Raw genomic sequence first — 17,667 nt, 5'->3', positions numbered from 1 at the left:
GTTCAAGTTCTCCAAAAGTTGGTTTGTTCTAAGTATCTTTCTCAGAAAGCCACAAAGCACAGTCCCAGGATGACAGCTCAGTAACACTATTGACACCCCAAGGACCTCGAGGTTGCGGGGGTGGGGCGTGCTGAAAAAATAGCTGACATGATTGTTTATTTTAAGAGGAACGCTACGTCTCTAATGAGTCTGAAAAAATGTAATGGTGGGCAAATAGAAGTTGAGCAAGCAAAAATGTGACACGATACTAGTGTCAGAGGAAAAAAACACAATTGTGTAAAAGAAAAGAAATAGAGTCATAAATCCCGTGTGGTTTACATGTGAACAATATATGCATAGCCAATATAACATAAACACTGATGAGTGCTTCACCTAAAATTGTTGTGTATCTAAACTGGGAGGATTAAGGGAAGGAAAGTGTGTGTGTGTGTGTGTGTGTGTGTGTGTGTGTGTGTGTGTGTGTCTGCGTGTAGATGAGAGAGAGAAGGAGATACTGAGAGCATACTTGCGGGAGATAGTGTCCATAAGAACTAAAGATAAGGATTTAGTAAGAGACCAATAGATAATAGCTACACTGGGAAAATAAAAAAGAAGAGGCATATAAGAGTATCATTTAGGAAGATGGAGTGAGTGTCATAATTAATAGTTAAGAGTTGAAAGCGGTTGCCTCTGGGATTTAAGGATGAGGAGGGGTAGGGTTGGGTTAGGACATTCTTTAAAGCTCTACATTCTGCATGGCTTTTAAAAATATGTGCATGATTTTGTTAAATATATGAAAGTTACATTTTAAAAAACTGAATGCAGCGAGTACCGGAGCTCAGTGACTTTCACGCTATGCTTCCCAGGTTTCTGGAAGTTTCCACAGAGACTGCCTTATAGAAGAGGGAGCTCCGTAGGCCTCCCACATGAGTTTCTGCGAAAGGAGCCATGCCTTGTCATTGTTAAGTTCCAGTGAACTAACTTCTTTGAACAAAGGGTTCTATAGAAAACACCACCACCACCAAAGAAGTTTGGAAAGCACTGATTAGCCCTGTGCGTATCTGGAGAAAAACTGCTCCCAATCGAATAAGCTGAATATGATAACTATCAGACTTGATCCAGTGCGGCTTTTACATGTTATTTTCTTTTACCCCACAAAACATATTGTCCCATTTCTAACTCAAGAAGCTTGGAGTAGAACCGGTTTGTTTGGGTTTCAAAAATGGATTGGATTTACGATTATGAAAATTTGCATAGATTTCAAATGATGACATTAAGTAATGCTAGTCTCGCTCCCAAACCAAACTGTACTCTCACTTCTTAAGAGGCATCAAGTGGGGCGCCTGGGTGGCTCAGTCGGTTGGGCGTCCGACTTCGGCTCAAGTCATGATCTCGCGGTCCGTGAGTTCGAGCCCCGCATCAGGCTCTGGGCTGACAGCTCAGAGCCTGGAGCCTGTTTTGGATTCTGTGTCTCCCTCTCTCTGACCCTCCCCTGCTCATGCTCTGTCTCTCTCTGTCTCAAAAATAAATAAATGTTAAAAAAAAAATAAAAAAAAAAGAGGCATCAAGTATGGCATGTGCCCCCAGCGTTCAAATAAATGGTACAGCAGGGGGTGGCTTTCTATCCCAAGGATGACTTTGGGCATTCTAGTTTTGTCTAGGGATGGATATGTTAATGATTTCATTCTAATTTGGGTTGATTTTGGTCCCACCATAGAAAAACGCTCCTACCCCAGGTGGAAGGAAAAGATACAGAATAAATCTTTATTTTTAACGCAGACGATTACCTGTATCTTTTGTCAACACGGAGTACTGATTGTTTCCTTGGCTATAGAGCCTCTCAAAAACAAAACATCCTTATCTTGGTGAGTTTAATCTAGGGAAAAATCATATGTTGAAACAGATGCTACTGAGAAAGCTCTTCCCTCAGTCCACCAATATCTATCTCTCCCTGCCCCACATACGCAGTAGGAAGTGGACTCATCTGTGGACTTCTATTATTTCTCAACCTAACATAACTAAAAGGTTCTCTGAAAAATAACTACATATAATTTTATATGAAATAAAATCTAAAATGTGGATTTATTCATTTTATGTCTTTTACATATTCTACATGTTTTACATGCGTATCTCATTTGAGGTTGACAACATCTCTGAAATATATACTATTATTCTCAGTATAAAGATGAAGACGTGGTCGCCCTTGGAGTTTGACCTGTCCCATGCTGCATGGCTGCCAGGGGTAAAGGCAAAAGAAATCTTTTTTTTTTTGGAATGTCTTTCTACTTGGGCCAAATACCTCAAAATTAAAAAAAAAAAAGACTAATTTTTATCAAAAGCATACATATAACATAAACAGTGCTGGATTACATATGGAGAATGATCTACTCATTCTGGTTTGCCTAGGACATTCCAGGTTTTAGGACTCAAAATCCTGCACACTGGGAAAACCCTCAGTTCCAGTAAAATTGGAATGGTTGGTCATTTTACATATACAGCTCGTCCCAAGAGACTGTAATAGATACCCATCTTGGGAACAGAGAGAGATACAGGAAACAAAATACAAGTGGAGGAAAGTGATCAAGAGAGTTTATTTAGACAAGGGTGTAGATGATTTCCTAGCCATACCAAAGAAAACCAATTTTAGCAACCACAATAACAAGACAAAGCAATTAGCATTGACTTTTCAAAAATGTTTCTGTAACCAAATGTATCTATTCGTTTAAGATCGATGTCAATATCATGCGGTATCCAAAAGACACAGAAAGGTGACACTACCAGATCTTGAAAAGTAAAGGCCTATCTTAAGTGTTTCATGAGAAGAGATAACAAACTACGCAGCCAGATATCCTAGGGCCAGACATCTTAAACTTCCCCTCTAAACTTTGCTCTCTTCCAAGTCTACTTCATCAAAGATTCTTCTCCCTAGTCTGGCTTACACCCTGGCGCCTGCTTCTCCTGCCACATTTTGTTCCCTGTTCTCTTCCTTCGTTCTCACTGGTTCCTTTAAGTCACTCCTGTTCTTGGGTATTTTCCCTCCATGACCTTCTGACAATTAACATAAGCCCCCTTTGGCTTCTGCCCTGTCTCTTTCCACATTGGAGAGCCTCCTCATGCCCCTCCCACTCCCCTGCCAACAATCCACCTACCATCTGACAGACCCAGAGAAGAGAAATAGAGATGCCTTTTCAAAGACCAGAAGGAGAATGAGGAAGGTCTGCAACCGTTCTTGTTTGAATATTTTTGGGGTATGAGTGTGTGTACTCATAAATCATTTTGATAGGATTCCTGCTAGCTTTTGCCTTTCCTCCTAATGCCCACAGAAGTTCCAGCATAGTGAAAAATCATGGTGCATGTGCATCTATATGCTTTGATTTTTAACCTAAGCATTAGCCCATGTCTTTCTGTTGTCGTCAAAAGTATCATTGTTCCCAGTTATTCTACCAAATATGATGTTATAATTAGTATATTTAACATATGGCCCTTTCCATAATTAGGGCTATTTTCACCCCCTAGACATTCAAAACGAGTGCCCATTTCATCCAATTTTTAAATTGTTTGGAATTTAATAAGATTATACATAACATGCTGCTGTTTTGAATGTCTTCCATATCTGCTGTTAGAGCCTCTATTTTTTAGTGGGTTTTTTAATGTATAGTTTTCTAAATTTTCTTGGGGAGTGTCTATTGTAATTACTTTCAAACAACTGCAGCTTGGATTTATTAATTTTTCCTTAGGAAAAAAATAACTACTCACCACTCACCCTCCCCAAAAAAACCCCCCATTTTTGTATAGTGTCTTAGTCCATTGAGGCTGCCATAACAATATACCATTCACTAGATGGCTAATAAACAACAGGAATTTATTTCTTACAGTCTGAAAGCTGGAAGTCCAAAATCAAGACGTTCAAAAATTCAGTGTCTGGTGAGGGCCTGCTTCCTGCTTCACAGACGGCCATCTTTTTGCTATGTTCTCACATGGTATAAGGGACAAAGAAGCTCTCTGGAGGTCTCTCTGGAAGGCACTAATCCCATTAATGAGGGCAGCACCCTCATGACCTAATCAACTTCCAAAGGCTCCAATTCCTAATGCCATCACATTGCAGATTGTGTTTCAATATGTGGGTTTTGGGAGAACACAAATATAATGTATTGCAAGTAGTATATATTAAAAAAATAAATTACATGCAAAAGACCAAAAAATCATCTGCAAAACCATTATCCTGAGAATATTACTTATGCTAGTCTTTTAAGGATACCAGCAAGAAAAAAATAATGGGGACCATTTGCTTTCCGTTAATCTGATTCTTTGTATGCCTGGATGCCTTACCGATCAACTGAGATCTGAGTTTGAACAGCTTACTCACCCCTGCAAAGAGCCTGCTACCAGCATTTGCCATCCACAGAAGTGTGCTGATATGTCTATTTCTGGAGAATGGAGCAGAGATTAACTGCTTGTTCATGATAAATCAAGGGTATTTGATTTGCCTGTTACATGCCCAGTTTTCTTTGGAAGCCAGCCCTGGAAGCTGTTTTTCTGATCAAATCCTAACTCTCACGTTAGTGCTTATGACAGAGAAAAATAACATTTACTCATGATAAAGACTAAATTCTAGCAATTATAAATCTTATCAATTGCCTTGTGAAGGTTAGGTGGAAAAAAAAGAAGAAAAAAAATTCCCATTGTGTTCACTCGACCTTGGAGTTGGACTAATGCAAAAGCTGTTCTAAAATTTCCATGATTTGGGGAGCCTGACTTCAGCTCACTCAGGCAATGATCTCACGGTTCACGAGTTCGAGCCCCACATCAGGCTCTGTGCTGACAGCTCGGAGCCTGGAGCCTGCTTCAGATTCTGTGCTTCCTTCTCTCTCTTCCCCTCCCCCACTTGCTCTCTGTCTCTCTGAAAACTAAATAAAAACATTAAAAAATTTTTTTAAATAAAATTTCCATGATTGGCATAGATGAAAATATAAGGGGAGATAAAGTTGGGAACCCAAGAAGATACCTGGTTGATAAATGTTGCACTGTAAGGAATAGCCAGTAGCGATTCAATAAAGAAAACTATTCCAATTCACTAGCTAATATGAAATATTTGAAGGACCTAACATTTCCTGTTCTCTCTATTTTTCTTAGAAGCCAGTAAGCTCAACAGAAATGATCTTAGCAATATTTGCCATGTTGGTTTTGAGAACTAATCACACAGATACAACATTTATGATTTTTTTTTCTTCAGTAAAGGTACTCAGTACCTAATATAGCTTTCATAAAATCTTTTGGTTAATGGCTTGAAAAGAGATATTTTTCCCCAGACCATTAAGATAAATGCAAAATATATAACTATATCTGCAGTGAGCCAACATGTAATCATTTTCCGTAAGTTAGAACATATACTTTCACAAAAGCAGTTAGTTCTTCAGTTTCAAAAAACATTTCTTGAGCGTCAGTTACAGCTAACGTTCAGTCAAGAGATACAGAAGCGAGTAGTGTGGCTGAATGTGAACCAGATGGCCTGCCTCCAACCCTGTCCTCTCATCCTAGTTCACATGTGTTTTGACACCATCCATTAGCCTTGAGGATGAGTGTTTTTGATAGAGGGAAGAAGACACACAGGAATGGGACATGTGCTCTCTGGGTGAGTGATTGTTCTTTCCTATTTATTTCTGAATGCGCCTATCAGCCTTGCACATAGCTTGAAATTTCCCTAAGACAATCAACTTTGGGAATAAAAAAAGGAAAGTTTCTTCCTCCTCTCCCAACATCTTATAGTTTTTTTTAATAAATTCTTTTTAAAGTTTATCTATTTATTTTTGAGACAGAGACAGAGTGTGAGCAGAGGAGGGGCAGAGAGTGAGGGAGACAGAATCCGAAGCAGGCTCCAGGCTCTGAGCTGTCAGCACAGAGCCTGACTCAGGGCTCAAACTCAACGACTGCAAGATCATGACCTGAGCCAAAGTCAGACACTTAAACGACTGAGCCACCCAGGTGCCCCTCTTATAGTTTTTTTTTTTTAAGAATATCTAGTAACAGGTTAAGGAGTGAACAATCTGGTAGGACACCCATCTATATGGGAATAAACTATCACCAGAGGAAACTGGTAACGTGATGCCAGTTAATCAGATTTCACTCATGGTTCCCTAACATGGTCTTGTTCAGATATGGTACCAGACCACCGAGATCAGAGACCAACCACAAACAAAGTGAAAGCTTTCTTTTTGGACGCAACCCTTTGCCGTTGAATATTTCTGAGAGGTCTGTACAAGTTACAAGGAGCAGCTGTAACCACACCACTACCCGTGAGTCCAGCCAGCTGACACTTGCCTGGACTTAGCAGCCACAGCCAGATGAGATTTGGAAAGGCAAAATGCATAGGTTGTGGTTTGTCTGATTGCTGAAATTATAAATCCTTTATCAGAGCTTTCAAGAAGCTGTCTCGTCCATAAAATGGCATACAATAAATTCACTGTTTTGAACATGAGAGGTAAGTTATTTCCAGCAGCAGCAGCAAATCTTTTGGCCCCGGTGACCAGTAAATAAGTATTAAACACAAGTTTATTAGTAGTTCTTTGAAGGGACTGTCCATTATTAATCCTTATCTGATTGTATTTGAGGAAACATATCTTTGTCTCATTTCCAGTCACTCAGTTTTTTTTGTTCACGTGTGTGTGTGTGTGTGTGTGCGCGCGTATAGTCCTCACCAGTCTTCACCAAAGTTTGCAAGACAGTCCTGGAAAAGAAGACTCAATGGGGAGAGTCTTTGGCGCTCTCTTCTCCCGCTGTTTGCGATATAAAATATAGGATAATTGAAATCAGTTTTTCCACAGTTCTTATGAGGAAGGTTTTCTCTCATGGAAAAGCCACAGAGTGAACAGCTGCGTTCCAGAATATTGTCAAGCAGGAAGCGTGACTGCTTCTTCTGCTGAAGGGTCCCAACCCATTTACTAATAAGGAAATTCAACTTTTAACACAACATTTGCCATTTTGCTTTGTTTTGTTTTGTTTTGTTTTTTCTGCATGCGTAGCCATTGTAGGTAAAATTATATGTGGATATTAAAACTTAAATGCTATATGACATCAAAAATATTTGTCATGCCCCCAAATACTCACTCCATTCTCCTCAAAGTGAAGAAAAAAAAAAAATCCAGGAAACTTACTTGTTTGTGTTATGTGTACCTGGGGAAGTTTTGCACACAGAGGGAGCCACAGAACAAAACTTGAGCTGCCTCCCTTTCTGCTTCCAGGAATGCCAATCAGAGAACATTCTTTTTCAGACAGCCAAGTTTGGAAGTCAGTTGGTTTCTGGCAGTAACAAGGGGGAGGGGATGGCAGGAGGGAAAGCACAGTGAGTCCTCGGGCTGCCTTAAGCTTCCAAGTGTTTCCGTGATAGCCATCAATGAAAGCGTCTCCTTTTACCCACGCAGAGACAGGTAAAAAGACAGCTGAGTAAATGGGCATTAGATGTATCAGCGGAAGCTCGGTCGGAGGAAGGAGGGGGTGGAGGGAGGGCATTTGAAAGCCTGCCATTGGTGAGCTTACCAAAGGCATCTGCCAGTGGGACTTCAATGGAATGTGAAACCAAATCATTTTCAAGTTAAAGATAGACACAGTATACACCAGGATCCAGAAGCTGGATTTCAAACTCCTATCTCTCCCTGGAATTTCAGAGAGTTCTGTTACGATCTCTGTAGTAATTAACAATTTGGTCGGGGCTTGTTTTTGAAGTCAGTGGGCTCAGAATTCACGTATGTTCTGGATGTCCTGGAATTAAAAGGATTTAGGAGCTCATGATGTGCATACTCTAGGGTAAGTGAAAAAGATTGGCTTTTAAGGTGCCTCGCTTCTCTGGGAAGGTTCACGTGGAATTTTTCTTTTTATTCGTGGAAATGAAAAAGTGATCATGAAGGCTTTCCGGGACTGGAACTCTCTTACCTTCCTTGAGCTATTTGGCCCTTTTTAAGTTATGCAGCAGAAATAACTAGAGCATTTCAGCTTGGTTTTGAAATGTACCTTGCATGTCTATAATTTTAGTTTTGCTTTATGACCCTTACTTACATTTTTCTCTGTTAACTCCTTAAACACCCTGCAGTTATTGAATTACAATGTCAGTGGTTGTGTGTCACAACACCCACTGAATGTTGCCGTGTTTATGATACCACTGGATGTAACTGTTTTTACTGTGCGATGGGGTTACTTCCCTCGCCTGGCGCAACGGTGCTTCCTAGTTTAAGAAGTGAAAAAGGAAAACTAAATAAAAGGAGGGAAAAAGAGGTGGTCTAAAGGTGGGATGAAGTGAATAGGAGCCTTAGAAGATAATCTAGCTTAAAAGAAAATTAGAAAAAAAGGCAGTTTTCCATTGAAGAGAACAATTTTTTAATAGAAGTTATTTTTTGATGTTGCCTCATTAATTCCAAGCAGCTTCTCTTCCTCCAAAAAAGCTGATATTTGCTAAGTGAATGGAGGCGTACTGATTATATGGAACTTGAGGGTGGAGGAGGGAGAGTTGTCTAATTTGCTATTACCACGCTGTGTTTTAAGGATTTCAGAACTTTCTTCTTTAAAAGAGAGAATGACAAACCTCAGTTCTCTTCATGTTTTGACCATGTATAGGTTTTGTTTCTTATTTTGTCGAATGACCTCTCGGCTCTGCTCTTGGAGACAGCTTTCCCAAACTTGCACAGCATTCCTTCTGAATAAATACTGTCCATAATAGTCACAGAGGACATGGTGTGAATTGGAAATTCTACTTTATATGGGGAAAATAAATCTGCTGACGTTCTTATTGCAGTGTGGGACTGAACAGTTGTTAGATGTAACTGGCTGAGTTTTGCTATGTCAAATAGACCCGACTCTAATGAACTAAGTTGGCTAAGCTAAGTACAAACAATGAATGACTTCACGTGGGTCTTTCAGTTTTGATAAGAATAACTAATATGCTGCGTAACTCTTCTAAAATGAAAAGTGAGCCATTTGTTGATAGAATCACTTGATTTTACAACTATCGAACAATCTAGCAAGACCAAAACAAAATGTGAAGTTAGCAGGGCTCAGTTTTGATGCCCCCACCCCCCTTTCTCTGCCCACTCTCCGTCTCCGCTTCCAGTCCTCCTTCTCTTTCTGGACCCCTGATGAGTATCACTGCAATACCCTCCTTTTCATGCTGTTAAGACCTATCTTCCAAGAAAGTTGCCGTGAATTTTCATTTCGCGTCTCCACAAGTGGATGGTACCTTTGTAAATTCTCCCTGGTGACATTGACTCCTATGCACCTTGATTTATCCAGCTTGGTCCTGACCTGTTGACAGTAGGAGTGAGCCTGGCAGAAATCAGAAGTGTTTCCAAGAAATCTGTGAGTGCAAGTATGTGTGTGCTTACCATATACACATGCACACACACAAACGCTTCCGGGTAGACTTACATTTTACTCAACTAAATATTTCTGATTGAATTATACATATAGCTAAAATTGTATCAGGCTTTTCAGTATGGGGCTTGGTTTTTGTTTTAAGTGTGTCAAAAGAAATCCAAAAAAAGAGCACAAAAAAATTTTAATTCTAAAATGTAAGAATTTTAAACCACGAGACCAAATAGTGTTGACAGGGAAGGGGGAGGACAAATATTTCTCTGCTATCAATGTCACTCAAGTTTCCCTGATGAAATTTGTCAAGCTTGCACTTTATCTCCTTGAATATGCTATGTGTAGCTTTATAATCTATGTCTGCTAATTCTAGTATCTCAAGTGTTACTGGATTCGTTTCTATTATTATTGTTCCTGCCAGTTCTCACTCATGGTGTCTTATTTTCTTGGTTGCTTGGATATCTTTGACTATCTGTTGGAACTGTATTTTAAAAATCACTTGTAAGAATAAATTGAGACCTAGTGGTGATGAGGTTTCTCCCCCAGAAAGGACTTTGCTTCTGCCAGGCACCCGGGGGCAATATCAGACCAGAATTATCTTTGTCAAAGTGCAGCAGCTAAGATCTCCTGAATCACCCCTGTGTGAGAAGCAAGGCTGCAAATCTGTGTGAAGAATCGTGTATTTGGGGTTCACTCCTACCATAAAGGAAGCTATGGCCTTTTGAGATCCCAAGTTGAAGTTGTGTTCATTTATTAATGCCCTCACCTGAGGACCACAGGCTTTGCCCTTCTCACAAAACCTGTGAGGTTGCTCAAAGCACGGCTGCTTTCACAGATCTTTTCTCCCCCATACTCCTATGCCCAAGGGCAAAAGCTGTCAAAGATAAGCTTCCTCTCTTGAGCTGTGGCCTTCCAAATTTCTGTGTGTGAAAACCTCGCCATCATATTAAGCTCTTTGCTGTTTTTATATTTTAAATATCTTCAGTTACCTCAGTGGGAGTGTCAGTCGAAATTATTTCACTACTGTTACCAGAAAGGGAAGTTCACTGTACTGCTTTTATAGTCATTTTATGTATTTATAAATATATACACATGCTAGAGAAGGTATCAAGCGGTCTGCTAACATCACTGATGATTTCGGGTAGTTTTTCTGATTTTTAGTTTCGCTGTGGGCTTTTGGAGAAATTTGCAAACGCACGGAGGATTCGTGTTTCCCAGCCTTACTGGAGCTGTCAACGATACTTAGCAGTCCTTTTATGTGTCCCTGGCTGGCCCCTTTCCTTAGTCATCTCTTCAGTCTCTCTAATCCACCCCACCACCATCGCTGTCAGCTGTTGACCTTGACTCCTCCTGCCTTCTCTTGGCCTTTATCCAGTATCACCACGTTTAAGACATTGTCTTAAATAAATTCCTTCCTTTCCGTTCCCTTTGCAGCCCCTCCACTTCAGTTCTTCAGCATCTCACTTGGGCATTACGATGGTCTCCCAGTTGTTCTCCTGCTCCTAGGGTCTGCACCCCAACACCTCTCCCATCCTGGGACCAACATACTTGTCTTCTCAAAATCATAGTCATGAGTGGATTGCTCCTTTACTTAAAAATCCCTAGTGACTCACCATTCCCCCCAAAATGAAGCCCTTAGTATGTCTTAAAGGCCTGTCACAAAGCCTCAACCTGTTTGTCCAACACCACGTCTACTACCTCACTGGCTTTTTCACTAACACTTGAATCGCGCATAATTTCTGCCTCCAGAATATTCCATAGGACATCATACCTCTGTGCTAGTCTACCTACATTTCCCCCCAGAATACCCACTGTTCATCTCCTTTGTGGTTAAATCCGACTTCTTCAAGGTTGACCTCGTAAGTCACCTACACTGTACATCCTTTACGTGTACAGCTCACCCACTATTCTTGTCTTGTGCATTTTTGAATTCTCAGTAATGGGCACATAGAAACCAAGTTACATTTAAGGAATGAACAAACAACTATTATGAGGAAGTTTTTTCACAACAATTCCTTTTTTGCTTTATTGTTTTTCATTCTAAACATCATTATTTTGACCTTAGACTCTTTGTCTAGAATAGTGATCATTAATTCTCCTCTATGTCAAGGAGAGTCAGTTAAAAATGAGTGTGTGTTTTTGGTTATTTTTTGGGGGAGAGGGGAGGCCATCCACTTCCATTTTTGCCAAGTGAGATTCTATAATATCATTGTGATAACAAGACAAATCATAGAAGTTTAAGTAGGATAAATTACCCGTATATTGTCAGAGACATTCACAATAAAAAGGAAAGTCATAGAATTGAAAAACTGACATGTTTCAACAGATCTAGCCCATAATCGTGGGTAACACCAATGGAAAAAAGTAATGGGGCACAACTAGATCAAAATAATCTCACTGCGTATAGCCTGAATCTGAACCATTGGAAAACACTGGATGGTTTTTCAGATCACAATGTGATGCTAGAAGGAAAGCAGTTGGTTGCTTATGTGATAGGACATTGTGATCGTAAATCTTAAAGGTGGCTGAAAATTTTCATTAGAAAACTTCAGCGATGTAAATGTTAGTCTCATTTTGCTATGCTGAATTAAAAAAAAAACAGCGCTGCCTTTAATTATTAAAAATTGAATATTGTTGGTGGGAACCAGAGAAAGAGGAAATATAGCTTATTAATTCTCAGAGTGTTTAACTAATGTCATATTCCTCAGATCATTTATAAATTTATCATACATTATGATATGCTGACACCTCATTTTTAGAAAAATAAGAAACATGGTTTGTATTTTTTCTCATATGGGGCTTTCCTACCTCATCCCTAATATGGATGAGGTCAAATTTATTTTAAATAAAAGTAAATAAATATTTTAAATAAAAATCTTTGAATCCAATCAAATGTTTAAAGTCGGTGTCTAGGGGCACCTGGGTGGCTCAGTCAGTTAAGCGTCCGACTTTGGCTCAGGTCATGATCTGGCAGTTCATGGGTTCAAGCCCCGCATCGGGCTCTGTGCTGACAGCTCAGAGCCTGGAGCTTGCTTCAGGTTCTGTGTCTCCCTCTCTCTCTGCCCCTCCCTTGCTCACACTCTGTCTCTCTCTCTCTCAAAAATGAGTAAGCTTAAATATAATTTTTTTAGGTCAGTGTCTAGATGAGAACCCAGATTTCTCTAACACAAAATATGAAAATAGTATTATAGGCCTTTTCTTTTTTACTTCATCTGTAAAAAAAAATAAGACTAATTCTTAAAAATTGGCTGATTTTAAATCATAGCTTTCAAGTAGCTGAGCTAATTTGTCTTATTAATTCAGTAAATCTCGATCAAGCTCCTACCTTGTATCTAGAGTAAGAAATTATTTATTCAGTCCCCTTCACTGGACACTGACACTGGAGCATGTCATGTTAAAACAATGGATGTAAGTAACAAATTGCTTTATTCTATTCTTTAATTTCTATTCTTAATTTATGTATGCTAATCTCCATACTTGTTACAAAAAATCACTTTACCTTTCTTTAGCAATTAGTATTTTCCTGTCAAAAAGCTAAGTTTTTTTTTTAATATGAAATTTATTGTCAAATTGGTTTCCATACAACACCTAGGGCTCATCCTAACAGGTGCCCTCCTCAATGCCCATCACCCACTTTCCCCTCCCTCCCACCCCCATCAACCCTCCGTTTATTCTGTCTTTAAGAGTCTCTTACCTTTTTTTCCCCCTTCCCCTCCCCCATGGTCTTCTGTCAAATTTCTCAGGATCCACATAAGAGTGAAAACATATGGTATCTGTCTTTTCTCTGTATGACTTATTTCACTTAGCATAACACTCTCCAGTTCCATCCACGTTGCTACGAAAGGCCATATTTCATTCTTTCTCATTGCCAAGTAGTATTCCATTGTATATATAAACCACAATTTCTTTATCCATTCATCAGTTGATGGACATTTAGGCTCTTCCATAATTTGGCTATTGTTGAGAGTGCTGCTATAAACATTGGGGTATAAGTGCCCCTGTGCATGAGCACTCCTGTATACCTTGGGTAAATTTTTAGAAGTTCAAAAAGCTAAGTTTTAGGGGTCTTGGGAATACTTTAATTTTTTTAATCTCTATTTAGCAGATTTTTTTATAGAATAGATTAAAGAGACCTAAACGGATTATTTTTTAAAAAGTTGAACATGTATTTTTATCACATAGGAAACTGTGTTGTATCTTAATATAAAATATAAACACATTTATTTTCATAAATAGAGTTGAACTTTGCAATCTTGCAAAATAAATATGGCATAAAGGTGACTCAGAGATGCCCTGAGTCATGAAAACTTTCTAAAGCTCTGTGTATTTTAAAGAGGGCAATAGTTATTTTTACTAATTTTATTTCTCAGTCTCACTTTACTTTTTGTACCCCATTCCTAGGTGATGTAGTAGCACACAGATTTATGAGTGCTGAAGGGATGAATTCACTGAATTAATCATAGTTCAAGACTATAGATGTCTTTACTAATTGTATTAAGAGATGTAGATTAATTGAACGAAATCTATCTTCTAATGCATGTGAACTTCCTAGTTTTAGACTGTTCATTGCCACACATTTGTAGCAACATATTTACTCATTTAAAGATGTTGTTTTTAACACTTCAGAGAAGTGTAACACTTCTGTTCTAAACCTCATCCAATGTTTTATACTATTTTGTAGGTAAGAGACATATGTTATTTTCTTTTATCCATGATCAAACCAAGATACAGACATAGGAAGTGCTCCAGATAGATATTACTATGCTTGATTTCCGGAGGTAACAACCCCCAAATCTCCATGGCTTATAAAAGCCAAGGTTTCCTTACCATTCATGCGAATTATCTATGGAGGGTTGGCCTGACCGCAGGCCCTTCCCCACGTTGTTACTTTCACCTGGAAGTGACCTGTGTTCCCTGTGCTCACATTTCCTTGGCCAAAGCATGCCATGCGATCACACCTAACTTCAGCTGGGTGAGGAATACAATCCTATCACATGCCTGAAAAGAGAAAGAGCTGGAATGTTCCTGAGGACCTCTAATAAATTCCACGCTAATGAATGATAGGTGGGCCCAAGAAGAACAAAGCCCCCAGAAGAACAGGGATCTGGACTTTGGTCTTATGCAGTATTCCCTCCTTATCCACGGCTTACTTTCCATGATTTTAATTACCGGTGGTCAACCGGGATCCAGAGCAGTTGGTCCTCCTTCTGACGAATGGTTAGAAGGTCAGCAGTAGCCTGTCTCTGTGTTTCTTACCTCCCTTCATCTCCTCATGCGGGCGTTTTATCCTCTCACATCATCACAAAAAGAAGCATGACTCCAGTGCAATAAATTACTTTGAGAGACAAAAAGAGACCACATTTATATAACTCTTATTACAGTAGATTATTATAATTGTTCTATTTTATTATTATTGTTAATCTCTTACTGTGCCTAATTTCTAAGCTAAACTTTATCATAGGTATGTACCTAAAGGAAAAATCCTAGTAGATAGAGGGTTCGGTACTGTCTGCAGTTCGAGCCTTCCAGTAAGGGTCTTAGACCGTATTTCCGTGGATAAGGGGCACTACTGGATAACTCTGAATATGTACCTGGGCAATATGTAGGCAATTATCTGTAATCAGATGCTATTGGGGTTTTTTTCTCTTTTTTCATCCTTCGATGCTGATCCCCGCTAAGGCTTTTGGATCTCTAAATCTTTGCTGTCTCCCAGGTGCCTGTGACCTTTCCCATCACTGCTTTTCCAACCCATTGGAATCCTAACATTTTACCTGTCTTTACGCTTTTTGTCTCAGGAAGTCCTGTCCATAAACAGCCTTGGGAAGAGAAAAGAGCCTCTGATAGGGCAATTCCTCTAGATTGTAGAGAGCAAAAGTGAAACATTACTTTCATACTTTCCCATCTGTAAGAGCTGATCATCTGTAGCAGAAAAATGGAGAAAAAGGCAATGGAGTATAATCCATTACAGTCCTAGCCCCCAGCATTTCCAAAAGGCAAAATAAAAGTACTACGCTTAGGGAAAATGCCTCCAGGGGAATGATGATGTATGTTACATGTTAGAAATGTATCATTTTGAGTAGGATTTATACCACTCCGATACTCTACTTTTTGTTTTGCGTTTACATTTAAGCACTAACAAGGCAAAACTGAAGAATTCAAAGATTAATGAGATGGTTGAAAATTGGAAAATTATTAAGCAAGTGTTCTAAGGCCTTCCAGATAATAATTTAAATCAGCAAATCCAATTTATGTTCTTAGAAAGGACAATTCCAGGAAATGCTATATACAAAAAGGAAAAAAAAGATGAATATCCTGAGTCAAATGAATTTGGAAAATGCTGGATACCATATCCCTCTCTCAGAGATTTAGGTGATCCTTAGCATTAAGTTTCTTTTATAAAATTTTCTTAATGTTTATTTGTTTTTGAGAGAGAATGCGAGAGAGGGTGGGGGAGGGGTAGAGAGAGAGGGAAGCAGAGGATCCAAAGCAGGCTCTTTGCTGACAGCAGAGAGCCTGACGTGAGTGTCACACTCACAAACCTGAGATCATGATCATAAGTCAGATGCTTAACCGACTGAGCCACCCAGATGCCTCAGCATTAAGGGTTCTTAAAGTTTGATTTTATTCAACCCAGTGTTTCTCAAACTAACTTGTAATACCAATATATACGTATATATATATAATATTTTAACATACTTTTTAATACACATTTTAACACCCTTGGTAAATTCTCGTTTAAGTCACCCATTGTTCACTGTATTAATAATTAAAAGTGATAATGTGGCAGCTCATGTAATATTTTGGGAATATAAAGCTAAGAATTTTAAAGGACTTCAAAAATTATCTTTGCTGTTGGCTACTTTCTATTCTCTTGATAAATGGCATTGGTTTTAAGCACCAACAGAAATTAATCGGGCATCCAGTAATATTTGTTTGGCTTCACTCGGGCATATAATTTGTGATGCAGCCGCAAATCAGAAGATTGACTACATTCATCAGAATCGAGAACTCCACAGGGATATGTACTATTTTACCCATTTCATTCAAACATCTAAAACTGTTATTCCACTTTAGAATATGATTACACATTATTCACTTATACGATTTAGTTATCATTTCTTTACGAAGACCTCACGAAGAGAACTCTTCAACATCTGTTTCTTGATTTTTTTTGTTCACCTCCTTTAAGTTCAAAAACTTTAAAGCTTAAAAAGGAAAAATAAGTTGTGGGTTTCAAAAGATTCTCTACTAAAGTTACCATCTATCGGAATTTTTCAGGGCAAGAAGAAGAGTAATAGACTAACATGAACAAAATGTCCACTTTTTTTTTTTTTTTTAGAGTGTGTGTTATATTCAGTTAAGTGCTGTGACCATGTAAAATCAACCAATTGCTCCATGAACTTTTATACCATCAGCAACTGTACTCACAGAAAATTCTAGATATTAGGTTCACCAATAAGTATCAGGATGCTCGGGTGTGACAGGGTGTGACAGGGAGCGTGTATCCTTTCGTCGGCTCATCCACTCTTGCAGTATTATTTTGCTTTTCATTTACCAACATTTCGGTGCTCCTCCTTCCATTTTATTTTATTTTTTTTTCAACGTTTATTTATTTTTGGGACAGAGAGAGACAGAGCATGAACAGGGGAGGGGCAGAGAGAGAGGGAGACACAGAATCGGAAACAGGCTCCAGGCTCTGAGCCATCAGCCCAGAGCCTGACGCGGGGCTCGAACTCACAGACCGCGAGATCGTGACCTGGCTGAAGTCGGACGCTTAACCGACTGCGCCACCCAGGCGCCCCGTCCTTCCATTTTAAAAGTAAGAGATGACTTCTTTGTCAGTACATTTTTTAAAAAAAGAAAATTATTTGGGAAATATACCTTTTTTCTGTATCATAGAGAAATCATTTGTTCCATCAAAAGTGTAGGTAGCATAAATTCTTAGCACAGATTTCTCCCCTGGTTTATTTTTGTTTATTTTTCCCCTGGGGTTCTAATAAGGTTCAGAAGCCGTAATGTCAGCAACACCTCTAAAACTCCATTGCAGGGGGCTGTGAAGGTCTCTTCTCAGCTCTGCTGGGCTGTCCCTTTGCAACTCTCTGAATAGCCACACAGAACACTCTATTGTTTGCCAAATTACAAAGTCAATTATATCTACATTCTGAAACTGCCTAGCACCTAAAACATTTGGAATGCTGAAAAATATCCTGTGTAACCATTTGCCAGACGCCAGAACATAAATCTAAATTACTTAGATTTACAGTATTATAATCTCTCCTTTAAAATGACATGAGGGAAGTGTTTAACTTAATGAGGCAAAGGATCCTGGTGTGCAAG

The 17,667-nt window shown here is 39.1% G+C and overlaps 1 protein-coding gene across 4 annotated transcripts in view; it reads left to right on the top strand.

Moving 5' to 3' along the window:
- Nucleotides 1-17,667, top strand: part of DTNA (dystrobrevin alpha) — a 356,259-nt gene that overhangs the window by 90,961 nt on the left and 247,631 nt on the right. Inside the window, exons 1-2 of one of the 4 annotated variants that reach the window (XM_032595372.1) lie at nt 7,488-7,779; nt 9,256-9,321. The exons of 1 other annotated variant lie outside the window; for it this stretch is intronic. The gene's annotated coding sequence lies outside the window, so the exon portion shown is untranslated. Of the gene's footprint in view, nt 1-7,487; nt 7,780-9,255; nt 9,322-17,667 lie in introns of those variants that run through there. 2 more of the 4 variants (XM_032595371.1, XM_030336374.1) reach the window with 2 other exon arrangements.

This window comes from Lynx canadensis, chromosome D3 (genome assembly GCF_007474595.2).
Source record: "Lynx canadensis isolate LIC74 chromosome D3, mLynCan4.pri.v2, whole genome shotgun sequence".
NCBI lineage: Eukaryota > Metazoa > Chordata > Mammalia > Carnivora > Felidae > Lynx > Lynx canadensis.
This window is presented reverse-complemented; position numbering and strand designations above follow the sequence as displayed.